Consider the following 21,758-nt stretch of genomic DNA (forward strand, 5'->3'; position numbering starts at 1 on the left):
AACTTATATGAACCTAAGTATCGAGGACCTTGTTTTCATGGTCACTTAGAGCTGGTTTCAAATCCTGGCTCTCCCATTTGCCACTTGTGTGACCTTGGGTGACTTAAACATAACTTCTCTGGATGTCACTTTCCTCATTGGCAAAATGGAGACACTACCGATTCACAGATTAATTATTTGGAAATGCTTGTAGAGCATCTGCTCTAATGGCATATGATATATTTTACTCTGACACTCTAAACCTTCTGTTTGCTTTTGTCATCATTTATTTCATGGTTGCAGAAAATGAAGTCTTGTGAAAAAAAACCTGCCTTCCTCATCCAGTTAATTAATTGAAACTATGATTCAAATTTAGGTCATGAATCCCAAATTGCTGTTATTTATCTGCGTCTTTCAGTATATGAAATACAAAACAATTTTAAGGTAAAAAATATACCCGAGAGTTATATTCCTTTCTACTCGGTCATCTTTTAATAATCTCTAATGAAAGAACTTTTAGAGCTTTTGGAAAAGCTCTAAATTACTTAAATGTAATTGTCCAGTAATCTAGAGCAGTTGTGAAACTCACTTTGATCTCATTGAGTTTTCTGAGACATTAAAAAGAGGGAAACATTGAAATATATTTATATCCAACTGGATTTCATATGGTATATTAGCTCTTTATAATTTGCCGTTCACTCTTTCTACTATCTTTGCTTTTTGTTTCTATATTCACTTTTAAGATAAAGCTTGGTTCCTCTAAGAACTAGCCTGCCAAACGTATCTTATTTGTTATGTAAGGCAAGCTCTCATTGCAAGGAGTTGTAGGATTCACAACTGAATTAAATTTACAAGGTTAGAGAACTAAGTTCTTTTTTTACATGATAAACAGGAAATGTCAGTACTCTGAGTAATATTTTCCACTCATATAGCAAATAATTCCAATGGATTTTTGGGTTGGTCACTTTATTTCAAAGTGTATTTGTTCCAAGTGCTAAAAGATATTTTAAAGACTATTTCTTCTTCAGCTTGAATTCATAATCATATGATATTTGTATGTGATATGATGTCCTCCTGGACTGACCTTTAACAATCTTGAAAAGAGATCACAACTGTTAAAGTTTTATCCCTCATTAGTTGAAAGATTAAGGAGTTTGTTCTGTGCACTGTTTCTCAAGAGAATGCTTTAGTTTTTTCTTCTTTTTGGGGGTCTATTTTGTATAATGTTTGTGTCTACCTGTGCTGATTGGATATAAAATTTGAAAACTGCATTTAATGAAGTGAATAGATGTTCTTATTTTTAATTTAAATGCTGGGAGTTTTTTAAAAAAGTATTTTCTAACGTGTGTACATATTTCATTTTCGATGTAATGAAAACTTGTTACAACAAGAAAAAAGTGAACTGTATAAAAGAAACAATAGCGGTTTTCCCCTTCTTCCAAATTCCACTTCTCTGGGGTAACCAATGTTAACAGACTTATTTGTTAATTTCTGTAACTTTATGCTCAAGGAAAAAATTACAGAATTATATAGGATTTTATTGAGTTAATATCCCTTCTGTTTTGAAACAAAAGTAGGATCACTATATATATATATTACTTTGAAATTTGCTTTTTCAAATTACCACCCTTATCATTGCAGGTCAAACTATAATAATACATACACTTTAATATTTATATAATTAAGTTCCCTATTACGTATAAACAACAATTCTTGCAGCGATCCACAATTGATGTGCATTCAAGGGGATTTAAATTTTTTTTGCTGCTATGAACAGTGCTTCAGTACATATTCTTGTAAGTATATGCTTATGTATTAGTGGTTTCATTTCTGTAGGATAGATTCATAAATGAATGAGTTTGTATATTAGTTTATAGATAGATTAAATAGTTATAGATTTTATAGATTTTAACTACTTTATAGATTAAATAGTTTATAGATTAAATAAATGAGTTTATAGATTCATAAACTTTAACCTTGAGTAAAGGTTATCTGCATTACAAATTTTAATTTATTCATTAGATTACTTTCTAAAGTTTACACACTAGCAATGTGCCGATATTTCCTCATTCCCTCTCAAGTACTGAATATTTCAGTCTTTTAAGTTCATTGCCTACTAATGGATGAAAACTAGTATTTATGAGTGCTTTAACTTGCTTTTTTCAGTGAGAGACTGATGCTCTTTTTATTTATATTACGTCTTTGGTGAATTTGCTGTTCAATTCCTTACCGATTCCTTTTTAAAAAATCCTTTTGCTGAATTACATATATAAAAGTGTACAAACACTAGTATATGACTCACTGGATTTTCAGAAGGTGAACTGACTCATGGAATCAGAGTCAAGATCAAGAAATGAGAACATGACCTCTCCCCTGGAAGTGGCCCTTGAGATCCCTTCCAGGTACTGTTTCTCTCCAGACATAACCACTATTCTGACTTCAATCATTGTTTATTAACTTTGCCTGTTTTGAACTTCATGCAGAGAGAATCAGATATTCAGACTCTTTTGTGTCTGCCTTCTTTTCCTCAACATGCTGTGTGAGTAGCCATGCTTTTGCGTGTAGAAAATCATGTGTTCATTTTCATCTTTGTGTGATATAGTGTTTGTCTGTATATTCCAGATTTTTTATTTGTTTGTCTCAGTTAGCTATTGCTGTGTCCCAAACCACCCTGAAATTCAAAGGCTTTAAATAAATACACATTTATTATAGTTTACAGATCAGCTGGCAGGTGTTCTTCTGTTTATTGCTTTGCTTATTCATAGGTCTGTAACCAGCTTGGGTTGTGTAGGTGGTTCTTCAATGGTGGCTGGGCTGTCGCATGTGGTTGAGAGTCAGCTCTTTGTAGGCTGGCCTAGGAGTCCTCAGCTGGGAAGTGGGCTCTCCTTTATAGTAGCATGTTCTCCAGAAGTCTAGATTGAGCTTTTTCAAAGATGGTGGCAATGTTCCAAGCAAGAAAGTAGAAACTATAAGGCCATTTGATGTCTGCCCTTAGGATTGGCATACCATTACTCTTGCCCCAAGAATACAGTTTCAACCTAGATACAGGACAGTTTTTCAGTGTGTAATGGTTCTAGTTGCTCTGTATCCTTGTAAATACTTGATATCACCAGTGCTTTCCATTTTTAGCCATTCTAGAGGGAGTATAGTGGTGTTGCATGGTGTGATTTTTAACAGGTTTGCTAAGGTATAATTGATGTCCAATGTCTTGAGACACTGCTCAACATCGTTACTCATTAAGGAAGTGCAAATTAAAACCACACTGGGATTAGCTATCACATACAAAGCTACTACGAACGCTCTTTTACAAGTCTTCATATGGACATATGTTTTTATTACTCTTGGATACATATCTAGTAGTGGAACAGCTGGACTGCATGGTGTGTATGTTTAATTATTTAGGAAGCTGCCAAATAGTTTTTCAAGGTAGTGGTACCATTTTATATTCCCATCAGCAGTGTATTAGAATTCCAGTTACTTCACATCTTGCCAACCCTTTAATTTTAAGCTGTTCATATAGATGTGTGATAGAAAACTGGTAAACAACAGAAATTTATTTCTCACAGTTCTGGAGGCTAGGAAATCCAAGATCAAGGTGCCAGTAATGTGGGTTTCATTCCCAGACCTCTTCTTTTCGCTTGTAGACAGCTGCCATCTCACTGTGTGCCCATATGACCTCTTCTTTGTGCAAGCACAGGAAGAAAGAAAGAGAAAGCAAACTCTCTGGTGTTTCTTCTTATAAGCCTTTAATTCCAACACGAGGGTCCTACCCCTGTGACTTTATTTAACCCTAATTACCTCCCCAAAGCCCCATCTTCAAATACCATCACATTGGAGGTTAGGACTTCAACATATGAATTTGGGGAGGACATATTAACCCAGATTTGTGGCAGAAGCAGGTTTTTCATTGGCTGCCTTTGGTAGCATTTAGATTTTTCTAGCCTACATTTCACTGGAGTTGTATCAAATTGAGGGGTCCAGGTTCTATGTCTAAATGGGGGAGGGGGAAGAGATATATGTCAAGTTCAGGCTCCCCTCTCCTATCATTCAATTAGCCTATCCTGTCACCATTATTCCCAGAGACTCTAGGATCATAGTATAGACATACATTCTCATAGGAGCCTCAGTTTCTGTTTTTGTTTATCACTTTGACTTCAAACATATATACATATAAATTTACCTTTGAGAAATTTCCCTTAATTTCTTACCGAGCTTATCAGTACATTTGAAGGTATGTTTAAGTTTTGAGAATCCAGATGTTTTCCAACTGAGGGGTGTTTAAAACAGCTAGCTAGCCTACTGAAAGCTCAAGCTCTGATGGATACATTTCAGTTTTGCCAGATTCAGGATTGAGGAGGCTGGAATGCCATGACCACAGGCGCAGAGAACAGATCTTCCTAGTAATGTTTGAGGATCTTGTGACAGAATCCTATGGAGCATGGGTAGGAGGTTGAAAATTGAGTTTCTCTTGAGGCAGAGCGGAACTGTTGCATTCTGACTAGAGGAATGGCATGATTTGTTGTTGAGATTTAGAATACAGAAGATTAGAGATAGGAGTTTAGCTTCTAATCTAGGACAAGTATACGCGAGAAGAAAAGACAGCCTCCACTGGGAGAGTGGCTTGGGAAATAAGGAGAGAATACACACAAGTATTGTTGTAGAGGTGGAAGTTGAAACACTTGGCAGCTCACTTGATGTTAGGGGTTAAGATTAATAAAAATCCAAAGGAAGAGATGGTTCATGGGGGAGAGAAGATGACGAGTTCTTTCTTGGAACCATTATCATAACTCGATTTATCAGATCATTTTTAGGTTTCTTCTTTCAACTGCCAAGAAAGTAGATTGGCCACATTTCTGAAACTGCACATTTCTCTCATATGAATACCTATGAAGGTTGTGAATAATGAAGTTTAGATTGAGTGTGGCTTTCATCTGATTGAGAAGAATATGGAATAACTCACCCATGCTTTTTATGTTTCTCTCATAAATAGATCCATTTTGTGTGTAATTACTATAACAGCAGACCTAAGAATATTTAAGCTCTGATAAAAAGTATTGATTGCAAAAGTTATTTGAGATTTAATTTAAAGAAGATGCAGACCATGTTTAGGAAAAGGATCAGACCTGTTAAGACTAATGACCCGTGAGCTATTCCTTGAGACTCTGAATGCCTGAGTTTGTCATTCAGGTCACCATTGAGTGCCTAGTGAGAAGAGAGAAATATGCTGGATTTAGTGGGGGCAAAGAGGAACAACAAAGTAAAAATGACAATATGCTAATTAATTCTGGGTGGTTATTATAAATGATGTTATTTTCTATAGGTATAAACTTTTTAAAATCAGAAGCAAGCAAATAACTTAAAAGATTAATGAGATACTTGCTTTGCTTTCCAGAAACCTACATCTAGAGGAGAAGACTTATTTATTCAAATAGCTAGAAGGCAGCAGGAGACTGAAGGGCTTTGAAAAGGTGAATTCAGCATGATCCTGTTTACTAAGCCAAGCGAAGGCTTCGTGGAGGAGGGGTTATCCATCTAGAGTGGAGGTTCACCCACAGAAGAGCAGTGTTAACTCAGCCATAGCCTGAGTGAGACACTCTTCGTTTTGTTGTTTTTCCCCTTTTCATGGAATTGCCCTATAAATGAGGACTTCTTTTTTATGGAGGCCTCAAGTTTAAACATGTAGAGAATAAGAAAGAAACAAAGAGGGGAGCCAGAATTATAAAAGCCATCCGCTGGTATTTGTTTAATTTTCCTGAAATGTAAAGACTATACATACGTATTTCTTTTAATCTTTAAAAATTTTTTTTTATTTAAAATTTAAAAAAAAAATTTTTGACCGCATGGCATGCGGGATCTTAGTTCCCCGACCAGGGATGGAACCCGTGCCCCCTGCAGTGGAAGCACGGAGTCTCAACCACTGGACCGCCAGGGAAGTCCCCATATGTATTTCTTAATTGTAGTAATGGCTAATAACAAATTCTGTGAGATCACCTTCTTTTTTTTTTCTCATATTTATATTGACTTAAGGTTAAATTTTTTTTTTTAATTTATTTTTATTGATTGATTGATTGATTGATTGCTATGTTGGGTCTTCGTTTCTGTGCTAGGGTTTTCTCTAGTTGCGGCAAGCGGGGGCCACTCCTCATCGCGATGCGCGGGCCTCTCACTATCGTGGCCTCTCTTGTTGCGGAGCACAGGCTCAGCAGCTGTGGCTCACGGGCCCAGTTGCTCCGCGGCATGTGGGATCCTCCCAGACCAGGGCTCGAACCCGTGTCCCCTGCATTAGCAGGCAGATTCTCAACCACTGTACCACCAGGGAAGCCCTCACCTTCTTTTTTATTATTTTTATCACCCTTTTTCCAACCAGAGGGCAAAGTTCCATAAATAAAATCAAATGACTCTTTGAAACAGTACTGTAGTGTTAACGTACAAAATCATTTTTGACCCTTATTCCAATTCTTTTTCTAACCATAGCTCCCCTTTCAGATCCCCACTGCAGTCTGTGTGGATAAGAAAGGGAGACAAGAACTGTCCCCCAGAGAATGGGACTTAAGCTAGTCAGCCCTGGGTGCAAATTCAAGCCTGCTACTCAGCAGCTGTGTGAGTTTGTTCCATTGACTTAACTGTGCCTCAATTTCCTTGTCTATAAAATGAGACAACAATACCTGTCTCTGGATGGTATGAAGATGAAATGAAATTAAATGTGATAGTATGTGTAATGTGCTTGGTACACATAAATACAAATGATAGCTATTACTGATGCTATAACACCTATATATTTCCTATGGGACGCATCTTTTTACCTGACCTTAGAAGTTAAGCCCCAGGACAGTTGTGCCATGCTCATCCTTAGACCTTCAGTTCTGGGTACAGGTCCTGACAATGGTGCTTAATGAATGCTTGTTGGATGAATGACTCAAATCTAAATTCAAGTCAGTGATGGTGAATTATCAGTAAATTATCTCTTATCCCTGAAACAAATGAACTTTGAATGTGTGGCACTGTGGATTATGTATCTAATTTATGGGCTGAACTGAACAGTTCTGCTGTGCTACTTGTAGACACTTCATAGAAAGGGCCAAAATTCAATGAAGTGAATTATGATTTGGAAACCTACATTTACTACCAGCTCTAAAGCGACATTGTTTTGTATCTTAGAGAAAAATACTTAACATCAGTTTCTCCTACTTTCATTACAAGATAAAAAAAATAGACTATGCCTTAAACTTAAATTTAATTTAAATTTAAAGAGCAGTGAATTCTACACCTCTGGATAAAAGCCAACATAGAATTCTGCATGAGGCAGTGTTATTCATTTGTATTGCTTACAATTACATCTAATCTTTAAACTATGCCTGAAGGAATAAAAAATGCCATGTAATGATTATTTCCGTACTCCTAGAGGAAAAAAAAAGTTGGCCCATCTATTAAATTTCTCCAGGAAAAACAATCCTTAAATTATGATGAATCAATGCTAAAATAATACACTTTACTTAAATCTGCCAAAATTATTATGATAAATTATATATAAACACAGGTACTAGAAGTTTCAGGATGTGGAAACAAGTCTTGAAGAGTTAGTTTTAAAATATGCAGAATTAAATCAGTTATTTTTACATGTCAGTTGTATTGGGCTAAATGAAAAACTAAATTTTTTCTTTCCCCTAATTTGGGGCTATGGCATTTTATCATGTGGATCATCTGTTAGTAATTGAGTTCCGTCCTTCCATGGATGGACTTATTAGGCCTTTAAACCATTAAAAAAAAAAAAAACGCACACACAACAACAACAAAAACAAAAAGCAGACCAGCAACTGTAGCTTCAAAGGAGACCAAAAAGCAAAAACAATCCAGGGAGACAGAAAATGTTTGATGCAGAACCAAGGAAAGGTCTCGGTGTCTTTGCTGGGACCCTCCCAGCAGGAGCTGTGTCTGTTCAGAGGTGAAGCCAACTCAGTGACATCTGCCAGTGGGCTGGAAAGTCTTAACAGCAGGTTTGGGGAAGAAAACTCTTTTATTCTAAGGGCTTAAAAATTCGGACGCTATAATTGGGTTTTCAGAGGAACAGTATGTTGTTCCATCCTGGTCAATTATTACTGTAAATAACTAATTTTAAATTAAAAATTCACGAGAGGAAACAGACTATTGTTGCACTGACTCAAGATTAGGGAAATAAACATTTTTTACATTTTTGGGGACTCTGTATTATATATTCAAGTGTAATAGCATAACACAAATGCGATATATATGTAACATTCAAGGAAGTATCCTAGATAGATTATGGATAGGAAATATGAGAACTAATATTTGATGATGTTTGTATATACCATGCACTGTGTAGGAGTTTCTAATATCTCATGTGATTCTCACAATCACCTTATGAGGTAGGAAAAAAAGACTCAATTAATTACCTTGTCAGGGGCCATTCAGCTAATAAGTGATGAACCCAGAATTTTAAAAATATATTATAAAATTAATATTTCTTCAGTGTAAACAACTCAAATACAGAAGGCCATAAAGTGAAAAGCAAAGAGTTCTAATTTCTACCATGCAAGTTCTGCTTCTCATAAGCCATCATTAATGTTTTCTTGTATTTTTCTGAAATTTCCTATACATATGCAATCATACACCTTTATGTCTATTTCTGTTTACATTTTAAGTCCTCTCTCTTTACATATATATTTTTTCTTGTTTTTATTTTTAGACTTCAAAGGAATTAAACTATATATTTTGACACTTGCTTTTTACATTTAACTATCTCTTGGAAAATGTTTCACTTCAGTATGTACAGATCTATTTAATTCTTTTATGACTGTGTAGTAGTCCATTGTCTGAATTTAATATAATTTAATTAATAACGTTAAATATTTTCAGTTTTCTGCGATTACATACTTCCTGTCTGCCTTAGTTTGCTCAGGCTGCCATAACAAAATATCATAGACTAGGGTGGCTTAAACAGCAGATATTTATTTCCCACAGTTCTGGAGGCTACGAGGTCCAAGATCAAGATGCTAGCAAGGTAAGTTTCACTCTGAGGGCTCTTCTCTTGGGTTGTAGATGGCTCTTTTCTCATTGTGTCCTCCCATGGCAGAGAGAGAAAGAGAGAGAAAGAGAAAGAGAGCGCTCTCCTGTCTCTTATAAAGACACTAATCCTATTGGATTAGGGCCCTACACTTATGGCCTCATTTAACCTTAATTACCTCCATAAAGGCTCTCTCTCCAAATATAGTCACTTTGGGGATGGGGACTTCAATGGATGAATTTTTGGGGGATACAGCATTCAGTCCACTCTCCGACATTGCCTTTTAACAAACTTCTAACATGTTGCCAATCTGATAGGTGAAAGAGTACGTTGTTTTCATTTCCATTTATTTAGTTATGAATGACTTTTAACATCTTTTTCTCTATTTGTAACCACTTGTATCTCTTTGCTATATACTTTTCACTCATGTAACTTTGCCTGTTTCTACTATTGTCTTTTTGTTTATCAGAGCTTTTTTATATCAAGGGAATTGGCCCTTTGCTTGACATAAATGTTGCGAATATTTTCCTCATTATTTTGGTAATTTAATGTTTACTTATCTTTGCTCAGCTGAGTGTTGCTTCCAGTTCTTTCCTCTATTAACCTATAGTCCCCTTCTCCACAGTAGGAGGATGGGTCACTTTAGATAAAGTTGGAGTGTCCATGCATTTTTATTGCACTGTTCTGTCTCCCCTGTCATTCTGTGATGTTGAGCTATGTTTCTATCAGATATCCCCCATTTCTGCAGTTTTTATCCTTCATAAAACATGTTGGTCCACGTGTGTCTCTCTACCCTGCATAGGATTGGCAGAAATCCAGTTATACTCATACCTTTGATATATGTATTGCTGCACTGAATAGCATGCACTGACTAATAGCACTGTTGGATAAGTTCTCTGAACCATTTTTCTGCAGTATGAAACAGCAAATCATATCTATTTTATATAAACAGTATGTACTTTTGATTCCATGAATTGCCAGAATCTGAAATGCAAGTTTACCTAAAACTTCAATTCACTGTTTAAAAACAGCTCACACTTACAAGTAAGTTAGAAATTACATGTCAGAGAATAACTAGCAATAACTAGTCTTGATGTTCTGTTTTCTTAATTAAAGCACAGAAATAATAAAGACTTTGAAGAAGTCTGCTCCATGTAATGAATTGTCAACAAGCGGTAGGACAATGAGTTGCTACTCCAAGTAGGGAGAAAAAAGCTCATGTATGAAATTATTGCATCCAATAAGGAAAAAATGATAGATGTGCTAAGTTATACAGAACTGAGTAGAGTTTTCAACATCTTACTATGAATTGTTATGTGCTAGACACATATTTTCCTTTACTTTTATAATGGATTAAGAGTTGGTTTGTATTTACATTTTATAAATAAGAACACTGAGTTTCAGTAAGGTTAAGCAATTTGCCTCAGGTCACACAGCACTGGACATTGGCTTCTAAACCAAGTCTTTGGCTTCAAGCTACCACAGAGTATTGCCTCCCAAAAGAAGTTCAGAGAAACAAGGCAAATGTGAGCCAAAATAATCAGAGAAGGAATCCAGGGAAAACAAAAGCTGGGCTTTCAAGAATGAGTACGATTTTAACAAGCAAAGTTGAGTAAGAGGAATGTATTGGGTGGAGAAAACAGTGCTAATGAAATCATGGAGGTAAGAACGAACATGATGCATAAAGAGAAGTGATTCTTATGGATGGAAATTCACGCATATAGGGCTGTGTAACTAACACGCAGCCAATGACAGAGGGCCCCGGATGTCAGAAAAAGAAGTGTGGACTTGATCAGCTACCAGATGGGTGGTATGGAGCCGTTGAATATTATTCAGATTTACAATGTGAGAAGTAGTAATCTGTGAAGATGGTTTGGCTGGGATATGGAGTGTGGTCCAGAAAGCAAGCTCCTAAACATTTAAGAAGATAAGTATGTGGCTATTGGTATAATTCAGGTAGGATGTGTAGGAGGTGTAGAGTAGGATGAATGCTGTGACTGGAAAGTAGCTTGAAGGATATTTTGCAGATGAGAAATGTGAAATAGGATAAGCCATATTGCTGTGACATATTCTAAATATTCAGTGTTCTCATGAAAAAAAATCGGCTTTCAAATATGTTATAGAACCAGAGACTCAGCCATTAGCTAATATTTGGGGAACTCTTTTTTTTTTTTTTTTTCAGAAGTCTTAATTAAGAAAGCTTCTGACTTTATTCAGATTTGGGTGCTCATCTCAGTTTGCATTGTTTGTCTAAAGCGAGGGAAGAAACAAATGAAGGGTGACTGAAGAAGATAATTGTCATTGATAATTACTGTCAGCATCAAACCCAGTTTTATTTCAACTGAGCATTGCTTGCGTTTATTTCAGGCAAATCTGTTAGTCCGGAGGTTTGTGATGTTTCAAGAGCTGCAGCTTCATTTTGAGTTTGGCCCTTACCATTGTGTTGTCTTCAGGCTTAGGCTGTTTTCCCTCATGGTAGGGAAATGGCAGCCTCAATTCCTGATGTAACACTTTCTCTTTCGCATCTTGGGGAAGGGAGAGGACAGCTCTTCTGTCAGCCACCATGGAAAAGTCCCTGTGATTTGACCAATTTAAGTTCATGTCAAGGATGGGATCACATAAATGGGTTTAGGCCACTCAGGGAAAGTAGGAATCATTCTTAGCCCAATGGTGTAGTTAAGCAGTTCAGGATTCTGGTAGGAAAATCTTCTGGGGGAATCAGTGCTGGAAAGCAACCAAAAATGATCATTCTCTGGCCTTTGCTTCTCTACCGTTCTAGAATATGAACTATATGACTGTCAGATTCATGTATGATGCATCTTTGTTTCCCCCCTTGGCACCTAACAAAGAGCAAACAGTAGAGTAGATATAGGTGTGTGTGGGTTTTTTTGTTGTTTTTTTGTTTTTTAGTTGATTAGTTGAGTGCATGAATGAATGAATGGAGGGCATCTCTTTGAGAGAAAAGATTTTCAGAGCAAAATGATAAGGAACGTTTATATTCAAAATTATACATCAACACACATAAGTGTCAATGTAGCTAAGTTTCTTTTGGAGAAAGGAGGGTGGTCGTAATTCAGAAAAAGATGTCTGTCGAGAAAATACATCTCAGTCTTATATCTACAAATTTGAAACTCAAATCCTAAATAAATTGACAAGGCACACATAAATTTGTATTTCATATGATGACATATTTTGCAATAAAACATTTGACCATGGTGATATTTGTTTGCTTGAATATTTATAACATAAAGCCTTAAATTTTGATTTTGAAATACTGGCATTTGTGAATAAATTATTTGCATAGTTTTGCTTGTTATCTATGTGGGCACAATGTTAAAAATGTATTTAAAAACCCAGAACCCAATTTATAATAATACATCACTTTTTGAGCACCTACAAGGTGTCTGTTGCCTTATATGTACCAGCCATTTGATTCTCAAGTAATCTTATGAGTAACTCTCATTATCACTGATTTTCTGATAAAGAAACTGAGATAGAGACGTTAAGTAACTAGGAAACAGAGATAGAAAGTCACGTAATTATCAATTCCTTTTTTTTGTGGTGGGAATAATTAAAATCTAGTCTTTAACAAGTTTGATGCAATTGTATTACAGTGTATAAATGTATCAAATCAGCATGTTGTACACCTTAAATTTACACAATGTTATATGTCAAATACATTTCAAGGAAAATAAGTAAATATGAAGGTAATGGAGCAAGATTCAAACCCAAGAAAATGTGGTCCAAAAATGCTCTTCCATTATGCTACCTCCTTTAGGTTGGGTTCCCAGATTCAGTCCTTTAAGACAAGGTTTTATGTACAAAGGATCGATTAAGGAAGTACCAGGAGAAAACAGTAGGGGGCAGAGTAAGGCTAGGGAAGGGGAAGAAGCCAAGCAAGGGTGTGACTGCCTTGTAGTTCCAGGTGTAACTTAATCCCATTGTCTTAGCCCGTTTGGTCTCCTCTAACAGAATACCATAGACTAGGTGGCTTCTAAACAACAGAAATTTATTTCTCACAGTTCTGGAGGCTGGGAAGGCCAAGACCAAGGTGCTGGCAGCTTTGCTATCTGGTGAGAACCTTTTCCTCAGAGATGGCTGTCTTTTCACTGTGACCTCACATGGAAGAAGGGGCAAGGGAGCTCTCTGGGGTCTCTTTTAAGGGCACTAATCCCATTCATGAGCATCTGCCCTCATGACCTGATCACCTCCCAAAGGTCTCACATGTAATACCATCAGCTTGGGGGTTAGGATTTTAATATATCAGTTTGGGGGGCAGGGACACCAATATTCAATCCATAGCACCCATGAAGAATATAAAGTATGTTTAGAGTTGTCCTATTTAACACAAGATTACCAGACATTCATATTCTCTTACCTTTCACCTTCCCTAGAGGAATGTACATTTTCTGGTACTTCTTGCTGTTTGCAAAGTGAATCCAAAATCATGCCTCTGGTGCCTAGAAATTAGGCACCAGAACCTGGGTGATGGGTACACAGTAAAGGCTACAGGGACCTGAAGTGATCTGGGTGGAGTAGACACTGCCCCATCTACTACCCTGCCAATAAAGAGGCCAGTACATCAATGTGGTGGTTAGGAACACCGACTCCCAGGGCAGGCCACCAGAGGTCAAATCAGGGCTCTGACACTTGGGCAAGTTTCTTAACTTACATGTGTTTTACTTTCCATTTCTATAAAATGTGTGAAAATTCTGTTACCTAAGCTCATTAGGTTGTTTTGAGGATTAATGAATGTAATATTTATGTTTATATGTCTAGTCTGTATATAAACTAGAGCCTTAGAGCCTGATGGAAAGTAAGAACTAGTGTGATGTGACTTGCTCAAGGTCATGTCCCACAGCTGGTTAGTGGCACAGCAGGAAGTGAACTTGGTCTCCAAACCTCCAGGTCATTCCACTACTCCTTGCTGGTCATATAGGTGTTAATTTAAATTTTCTTAGCGTAGGTAGGTGATCTCTAGCTTATTAAATATCTCAGTTAACCAAAAATTAATATATAAATATAGGGCCAGAAGCTATCTTAGAGTTCGTGAATAGTCTATTAAAAATTCAAAAAACAATACATACACTAAGCATGCTGTGTGATGAACTTCCTTAAAGGTAATTTTCTGTTTTATTTTGTTTTTTTAAAAATATGCTTGAAGTGTTTGGCAAAAGTACCTCATTAATTCACATGCAGAAATTAATGACTGTAAATCATAATGTTTTACCTTTCTCAAGGGTACTTGCATGTTCACCAAGTAAAACAGCCTTAGTACTAAGTGCCTATGTGGAATTTCAGGAATCAATAAGCAAGGGAGAGAGATATTTATGTGTGTTAGAGGGGGTGATTTTTTTCCCCATATTGCCTATTAAGGGCATTTTATTGAAGTAACTTTGTTATTAACTTACCCAGATCCAATTAAGAATAATAATTAAAATAAAAGAGTAAAACAAAAACAAAGCAGTTTTATATGGCAAGTTTCCTAAGAGAAAAAAAAAGATATTTTCAGATAGCACATACATAAATGCACACACATATTGATAAGTTGATGATATATAGTTGTGTGATTATTAATCAGGGCTCTTGGTTGCAAGTAACAGAAACCCAACTTGAACTAGCTTAGGAAATAGAAAGGAATGTACTGACTCATGAAATAAGAGGAAAGGTTGAATAAATAATCCACAGAATGGCAGAGATGCAGCTGGTTTCAGGAACAGCTTAAGTTAGGTATTCAAAGACTGTCTTGTCTTTGGCACTTTTCTGTGTGCTGACTTTATTGTATCTCACTACATGCTGGCTTCTTCCACAATCTCCACCTTCTAGAGGGCAGTGGGTTCTCTTTCATAGTTTGAAAATCACCAAAAAGGATTGATGCATTGGGCACCCATCCCTGAACTGGTCAACTGTGGCTGCACGGGCATGGTCATGCATGAAGATGGTAGTTCCTAGGAGAATTCAGGATTGCAGTACAGAGTGAATTATTTCCCAGAGATCTCCTCTCCCTCAGGTTTCCCCTTTTCTTCATTTCTTTTAGTCATCTCCATCTGATTTGAACATGATTTCCTGGGCTTTAGCTGCCAAGTCCATTCAAGCTGTGACCTCTTGATGCCATATCAATAAGTCGGGTTTTGCTTTGAACCCTGAACTTTTTCAGAGTGGATTACCTGTGGGACAGTGATATCATTCTCTTGCTCAATTTGATTGCCTCTTAAAAGTCAGATAGGGGCTTCCCTGGTGGCGCAGTGGTTGAGAATCTGCCTGCCAATGCAGGGGACACGGGTTCGAGCTCTGGTCTGGGAAGATCCCACATGCCGCGGAGCAACTGGGCCCGTGAGCCACAACTACTGAGCCTGTGCGTCTGGGCCTGTGCTCCGCAACAAGAGAGGCCGCGATAGTGAGAGGCCCGTGCACCGTGATGAAGAGTGGCCCCCACTCGCCACAACTAGAGAAAGCCCTCGCACAGAAACGAAGACCCAACACACCCCAAAATAAATAAATTAATTTTTAAAAAGTCAGATATATTGTCATTCTCAAAGAGTTCTCCCCATCAGGGATGAAGATAAAGAGGGAGAAAGGGAGAGCGGGAAGCAAATAGTCACATGACCTTATAATCATCTATCTATACTACTAGTTCTGGCTGAAATGTTCTCATAGGCTGCATCACTTTACGAGCCAGGTGCCCTTTGGATAACCTTTGTCAGAGCTGGTTTATCTGCTATTACAGGGACAGCAACCTGTGCCTCGGGTGGGTATGTAAAGAGGGATGCCAGGAACAAGAACGGGCAGGCAGAAAAGTGGTGATGGGGATTTACAAAATTTCCAGCTCATTACAGATTCCACCCATCACCTCCTTCCTTTTGTTTTAATTTTTAATTTATTAGACTGCAAGTTGGTTTTGGAGAGCTATGTTCCACTCATGTTCCAACAAGTCACACCTTAAATGGGTAGACTTGGAAGAAGAAGTATAGGAAAATTGCTCGTAAGAGCTCTCATCACCTCCTGTTTTTCTCACTGAGCTCAGTATACTTAGACCAGTCAAGAAGGGCATTTTATCCCCCTCTCTTTTACCCGCCAAAAATGAAAACAAAAGCAGATAACACATGTATTTAGCTATAGATAATGAATCTTATATTTTTTTACTTTTTACACTTTTTATTTTGAAATAATATCAGACTTACAAAAAGAGTTGTAAAAATAGTAGAGTTCCCTAAATGCTAACATCTTACATTTACTTAGTTTGATTATCAAAGCCAGGAAATTACCCTTGATACAATATTATTAACTAATCTACAGATCTATTCAAATAAGAGGAAACAATGTATATTCGTGATAAGTTCACATCACAAACAAATGCAGAGACAACCATGGCGTAGGTACAAGTGTAAAAATCTGAGAATTGTTAGTTTTTTATTTTAAAAAATAGAGATGGGGGCTGTATTAGATTCCTAGAGCTTCCATAATAAATGACCACAAGCTGGGTAACTTGAAACAGCAGAAATTTATTCTCTCAGAGCTCTGGCAGCCAGAATCCAGAGATTTTGGCACCTCCAAAATCAAGGTGTTGACCGGACCATGCTTTCTCAGAAGGCTCTAAGGGAGAAACCTTCCTTGGCCCTTTCAGCTTCTGCTGCTTTCTGGGGTTACTTGGCTTGTGGCAACTTGACTTCAGTCTCTGCCTCTGTCTTCACATGGCCATCTCCGTGTGTGTATGTGTGTGTGTGTGTGTGTGTGTGTGTGTGTGTATCTGAGTCTGAATCTCCTTCTCCTCTCTCTTCTATTAAGACACTAGTCATTGGATTTAGGACCCATCCTAAGCCAGTGGAAACTCATCTTAACTAATTACATCTGCAAAGACCCTATTTCCAAATAAGGTTACATTCTCAGGTTCCAGGTGGACATGAATTTTGGAGGAACATTGCTCAACCCAGTGTAGGGGAATTAAGCAAAAAATAGGATTCTTTCTGCAAGTGTTGGTACTAAGGTAGTTGATATTTGAAAGTTGAGAAAACATGGTTACATTCAGGCTACCTTTTTTTTTTAAATAAATATATTTATTTTGGCTGTGTTTGGTCTTCGTTGCTGTGCGCAGGCTTTCTCTAGTTGTGGCGAGCAGGGGCTACTCTTCGTTGTGGTGCGTGGGCTTCTCATTGCGGAGAAGCTTCTCAAGTGGCTTCTCTTGTTGCGGAGCACGGGCTCTAGGCACGTGGGCTTGAGTAGTTGTGGCATGCGGGCTCAGTAGTTGTGGCACGCGGGCTCAGTAGTTGTGGCTCGCGGGCTCTACAGCGCAGGCTCAGTAGTTGTGGCACACGGGCTTAGTTGCTCCTTGGCATCAAGCTACCTTTTAAAGGTAGCACTCATTGGACTTGTTGATTGACTGCATCTCTGGGAGATGGTGAGGGAAGTGGGATGCAGCATAAGTCACTGGAGTTGAGATGATCAGGAAGTTAGGAGGCATTGCATTTGATGACTCAGCCTCCTTAATGTTGGCTTCATGAAAAAGGTAGTAGTCAGTTCATTTCCATTCAATAAGTAGTATTAAGTAGTCTGTGTGTTGAAGGGACTTTGCTTTGACCTGACTAAAGAGGTCAAGAAAAGATGGGGTCATGAGAAACAGTATAAATATCTGGGGGTTTTCAGTGTCTAGGTTATTTTATCATCAGTGTTAATTTTCATCTTTGTCTTGGCTATGCTTAGCAGCTCTTGTTTTTTCTTCTTCTTCTTCTCTTTTTTACTGCTAAGTCCTCTCAAGAGTATCCCAAAGTTCCAGTTTCTTGAACTAACTGAAGGGATTGTTTTACCTGCTAAAATCCTTCAGGTTGAAGACTTCCCTCTCTTTTTCATCTGCGTTTTTGTTCTCCGGCTGTGTTTTAGTGTGCACCCATGCTAACAGATAACCCGCAGCTGCCAGGCCATCCTTGCCTGGCTTCTTCTGCATATGAAGGTGGGCGTACAGGCCTACCATCTGTTCTAGGTCTGTAAATTCCATCTGTGTGCAAGAACACTGATCAGTCACACAGTTTAATATGTCATCAGGTGGGTGTCATTGCCACCCACTTCCATAGGCACTTTTAAAAAATATTTCTTTTTATTTATTTCTTCTGCCGGCATATAGCCAACTAAAAGCAAAATTCAATTAAATGTTCATTACGGTCTCAGGAAGACCAATTTATTTATATTTGTGTGCTTTATCTTGCCATGACCTTCTTTGACAATTTCTATCATTGTAATATTTTTTTGAATAGAGGCAACTTTTGGCATTCCCATTTTGATTGTGATAATAACGTGACACCTATGAAGTAGTAATCAAAATAGGAAATCCTTTTTAAGTGCTGCCCCTTATAGCACTGATAGACAAACAAGCCTTATTTGTCTCCGAAATATTTAAATACAAAAGTATAGAACTCCACCATTGTTTCAAACAAGGCAGTGATGCAAAAGGAAGATTCTTTCCTGTGGACTGTTAACCAAGAGCACAAGAAAGAGTAGTGTTGAGTGCTTGCATTCAGCCAGCAAGCAGTGTGAAGCATGGACCCCTTGTGCCCCTCACTCTCCTTCCTCAGATGTACTCGCTGGTCTGTGCCTCAGACTTACTTGGGAGAAATGAAGGATATCACAACAGGGGATAAAACTCAAGTGCTATGACTGCTTCAGATGTTTGTGGAACTGGTCGTGGCAGCAGAAGATAACGTGCAGCCGTCATTTGGTGATTGGTAGCCGTGCACTGGCGTCACTAGGCTCTTAAGCATGCCAGGAGGCTTTGTGGGAAATTCTCTCCTGTGCTGGGCACCGTAAGCCAGTGGTCCTGTCCCGCTCTCATCAAGGAGCTCACATTCCCTGGAACCTGGACCCTGCACTACCGGGTTATTCCCATCCACGGGGATATTCTTGGTGTCTCGCTTAATTATCCCCCATGGTCAACTTAAAATTCTCTATCAAGAAATTCTCCTCTTTTCAGGAGTTTGATAACTCGTATTTTTCCTCCCACGTCTGTGGCCTCTTCATTCAGTAGTTAATCCTTACGAATCATTCTCAGGCACTTCTCTTTCTTTCTCTCTTTCGTCTCACAGTAGAAAAAAAATTCTTTTTTTCAAGGGCTTCGCTTCTTCCAAGGCTTCTTATATTTTCTTATGATCAGTACCTAGGTTTGCCTGCAGTAAGTTTCCTTCTTGTTTTATGAGTGTATGTTTCTTAGGAAATCCTCATTTTCTAGGCTGTACTATCCATTTGTAACCTGGGGCTTGGATTGCAATTTAATTCTCCTTAAAGCCTTCACTGGGTTTCGAGGAGAGACCTTGTTATTTGCTCTCCTTAGGAGAGAGCACAGTTAAAGGTCACAGTCTGTCTCCTCTCTCTAGAGGCTAAGGGTACTTGGACTGGGTGACAAGGAGGGCAGGAGACTCCCCAGGCATGACGCTCCCTCCCAGTCCGGCACTGCTCCCCTGATGGCAGTATTGCATGAGGATTTTCAGCAGTGGCTCTGAAAGCACCTCCTGGCATTGACATCTGCCTGACAGCTGTAGGCAACTTGCCTTATGTGAAACCCTTCATCCGCCCGCTCACTGGTAGCAACCCCCAAGGTCATTGGTGCATCTCCAATGTATCTTCCTTCAACAACGTGTTGCAGCAGAAGGGTACTGACCTTGGGATCAGACCAGCCCAGTTTCAAATCCCCATCCACCACTTCCTAGCCATGGTACTTTGAACTTGCTGCCTAAACCTCTGAGTCTTAGTTTTCTCATCTGTAAAATGGAGACAATAACATTTACCTTATAGATTTGTTATAAATAGTAAATGAAATATGTGAAATGACTCAATAGTGGCTGGTAGTTAGTAGGTGCTAAATAAAAGACAGATGTTACTATTATTGTTCCTAGAATGCATTGTTAGCTTGGCAAATTGGTGTTGGCTTCAGCACTTCCTTTATACATACAAAAGGAACTTGTTCTTAAAGAGTTCTTTTTTAAGAAGTTTATTTGAAGCTCCTCTAAGACAGGCACCACCCAGCCTCACATACTCTGCCCCCCACCCTCTCTTAGCGCCCTCTTGCTGTGCCATTATGAAGGCCTCTAGTTTATGTAGCTGCCTTGGCAACAGCCAACCCTCATTTGCCCTAAGGGCTCCTATCCAGGACCTACCTGGTAGAGCTCGGTACAACCTACAGGTTCTGCCTGAACTTAGAAGGCACAGAGCAAAAATCTCACATGTGCCTGAATATTTTACTATGGACATATTAGCAGTTTCCTGTCCCCCTTGGAGTACTGAGGCGCCCAAATAAGTGCTTGCAGAAAAGCTCAAACTAAATGTGGAAACTACAGTCTCGTAGAAATCCTGGGCTGTCCTTCTGTGTACTTGTTATATATTACGCAACCATGCTTGAACAATAACTGTCATTTTCAAGCAAAATAGAAAATAGTTTCTGTCTTCAGGGCACACGATCCTCTAGAGATGAGGCAAGTGCAAACACAACCATGTGCAACGTCATTTTCTGTGAATGTGATTTTAAAAATGTACGTGTGGGTTAGGTGTGGCAGGACTCTATGCAGCACAAAAGAAAAGCTGGATTTAAAAACTTGAACCCCTGGCTGCCCATTCAGATATCTACTCACTGCCTACTGCTTCTCTCTTTGGCTGCTTAGATTTTCATATATATAAACATATATATATATATATATATATATATATATATATATATATATATATATATATATATAAGAAAACTATATAGAAAATCAAAATGGAGAGACTTAGGGGAAAATAGCTGAAAACACTTCATCTTTATGACTGTCTAAAGCAAGGATTTTAAAATGAATTGTTTGCATTTGAGTAGTTAGGGCTAAAAGCACAAATGTGGATGAGCTCTAAGACAGCTAAACTCTTGGAAATTTAGGAACACACCAGGCCTTCTTTGGCAGATGAACAGAAGGTTCAAAGAACCCTGTAACTAATGGCAACACCGATAGCCCAGCTAAGCTAAGTACAGGGCTCGTCCACTTCCTCTGGATATAAGGCTCTTTGGGTTGTTAGGATGTGCTTAGCTCATTCTGGGTTCCCGGACAATGTTCTGAAGGGAGCTTACAGAAGGGACAATGGAAGGAGCATAGTCACCTAAATCACGCTTTCAGGACGAACTTTACCGCTTATTCTATTTTCACCAGTTTCCTTCTTCTAATTTGAGCAGGGTCACAGGAGCGCATCGCTACAGTGACTTTTTCTCTCCTAAGTTCTAATGGTAAAATTCTTGTTAGAATTTGATTTTAATCACTAAAATAAAAATATCCTTTATTGAGCCCTCCTTTGTGCCTAGCACTATGCTCTGTACCATATAGATAGATGATAGATGATAGATGATAGATGATAGAAAGATAGATAGATAGGTGATACATGATCTATTACTGCCAGTAGGGATGGGTAAAGATAACATTTTGAGGTGGTGGAGAGGGAGACTGAAGGCATTTATGCCTATGTGATTTTTTTTTCTATGTGAAAAAGAGAGAGACAGAGAGACAGAGACAGAGAGATGGAGAGAGAGACAGAGAGAGACAGAGAGTGCCAGGGCAAAGTAAAACCTGGAAGAGAGCAAGCCAGTTTTGAAACAGCTGCTATGCAGAATGTTAAGGGAAACAACAGTGAGTTTAAAAAGCAAACAACAGATTAGTGAAGTCCTAGGATTCTTGGAGGAGTAAATGGTTATCGCATCTTTGCTGTTGCCATTGTCTTTGCCGCTGCCATCATCATCATCACTGTCGTCATCTCC

General features: G+C 38.3%; 1 protein-coding gene across 1 annotated transcript in view; it reads left to right on the top strand.

Moving 5' to 3' along the window:
* MOXD1 (monooxygenase DBH like 1) overlaps window positions 1-21,758 on the top strand; it is a 78,969-nt gene that overhangs the window by 35,518 nt on the left and 21,693 nt on the right.

Source organism: Balaenoptera ricei, chromosome 12 (assembly GCF_028023285.1).
Source record: "Balaenoptera ricei isolate mBalRic1 chromosome 12, mBalRic1.hap2, whole genome shotgun sequence".
Lineage (NCBI taxonomy): Eukaryota > Metazoa > Chordata > Mammalia > Artiodactyla > Balaenopteridae > Balaenoptera > Balaenoptera ricei.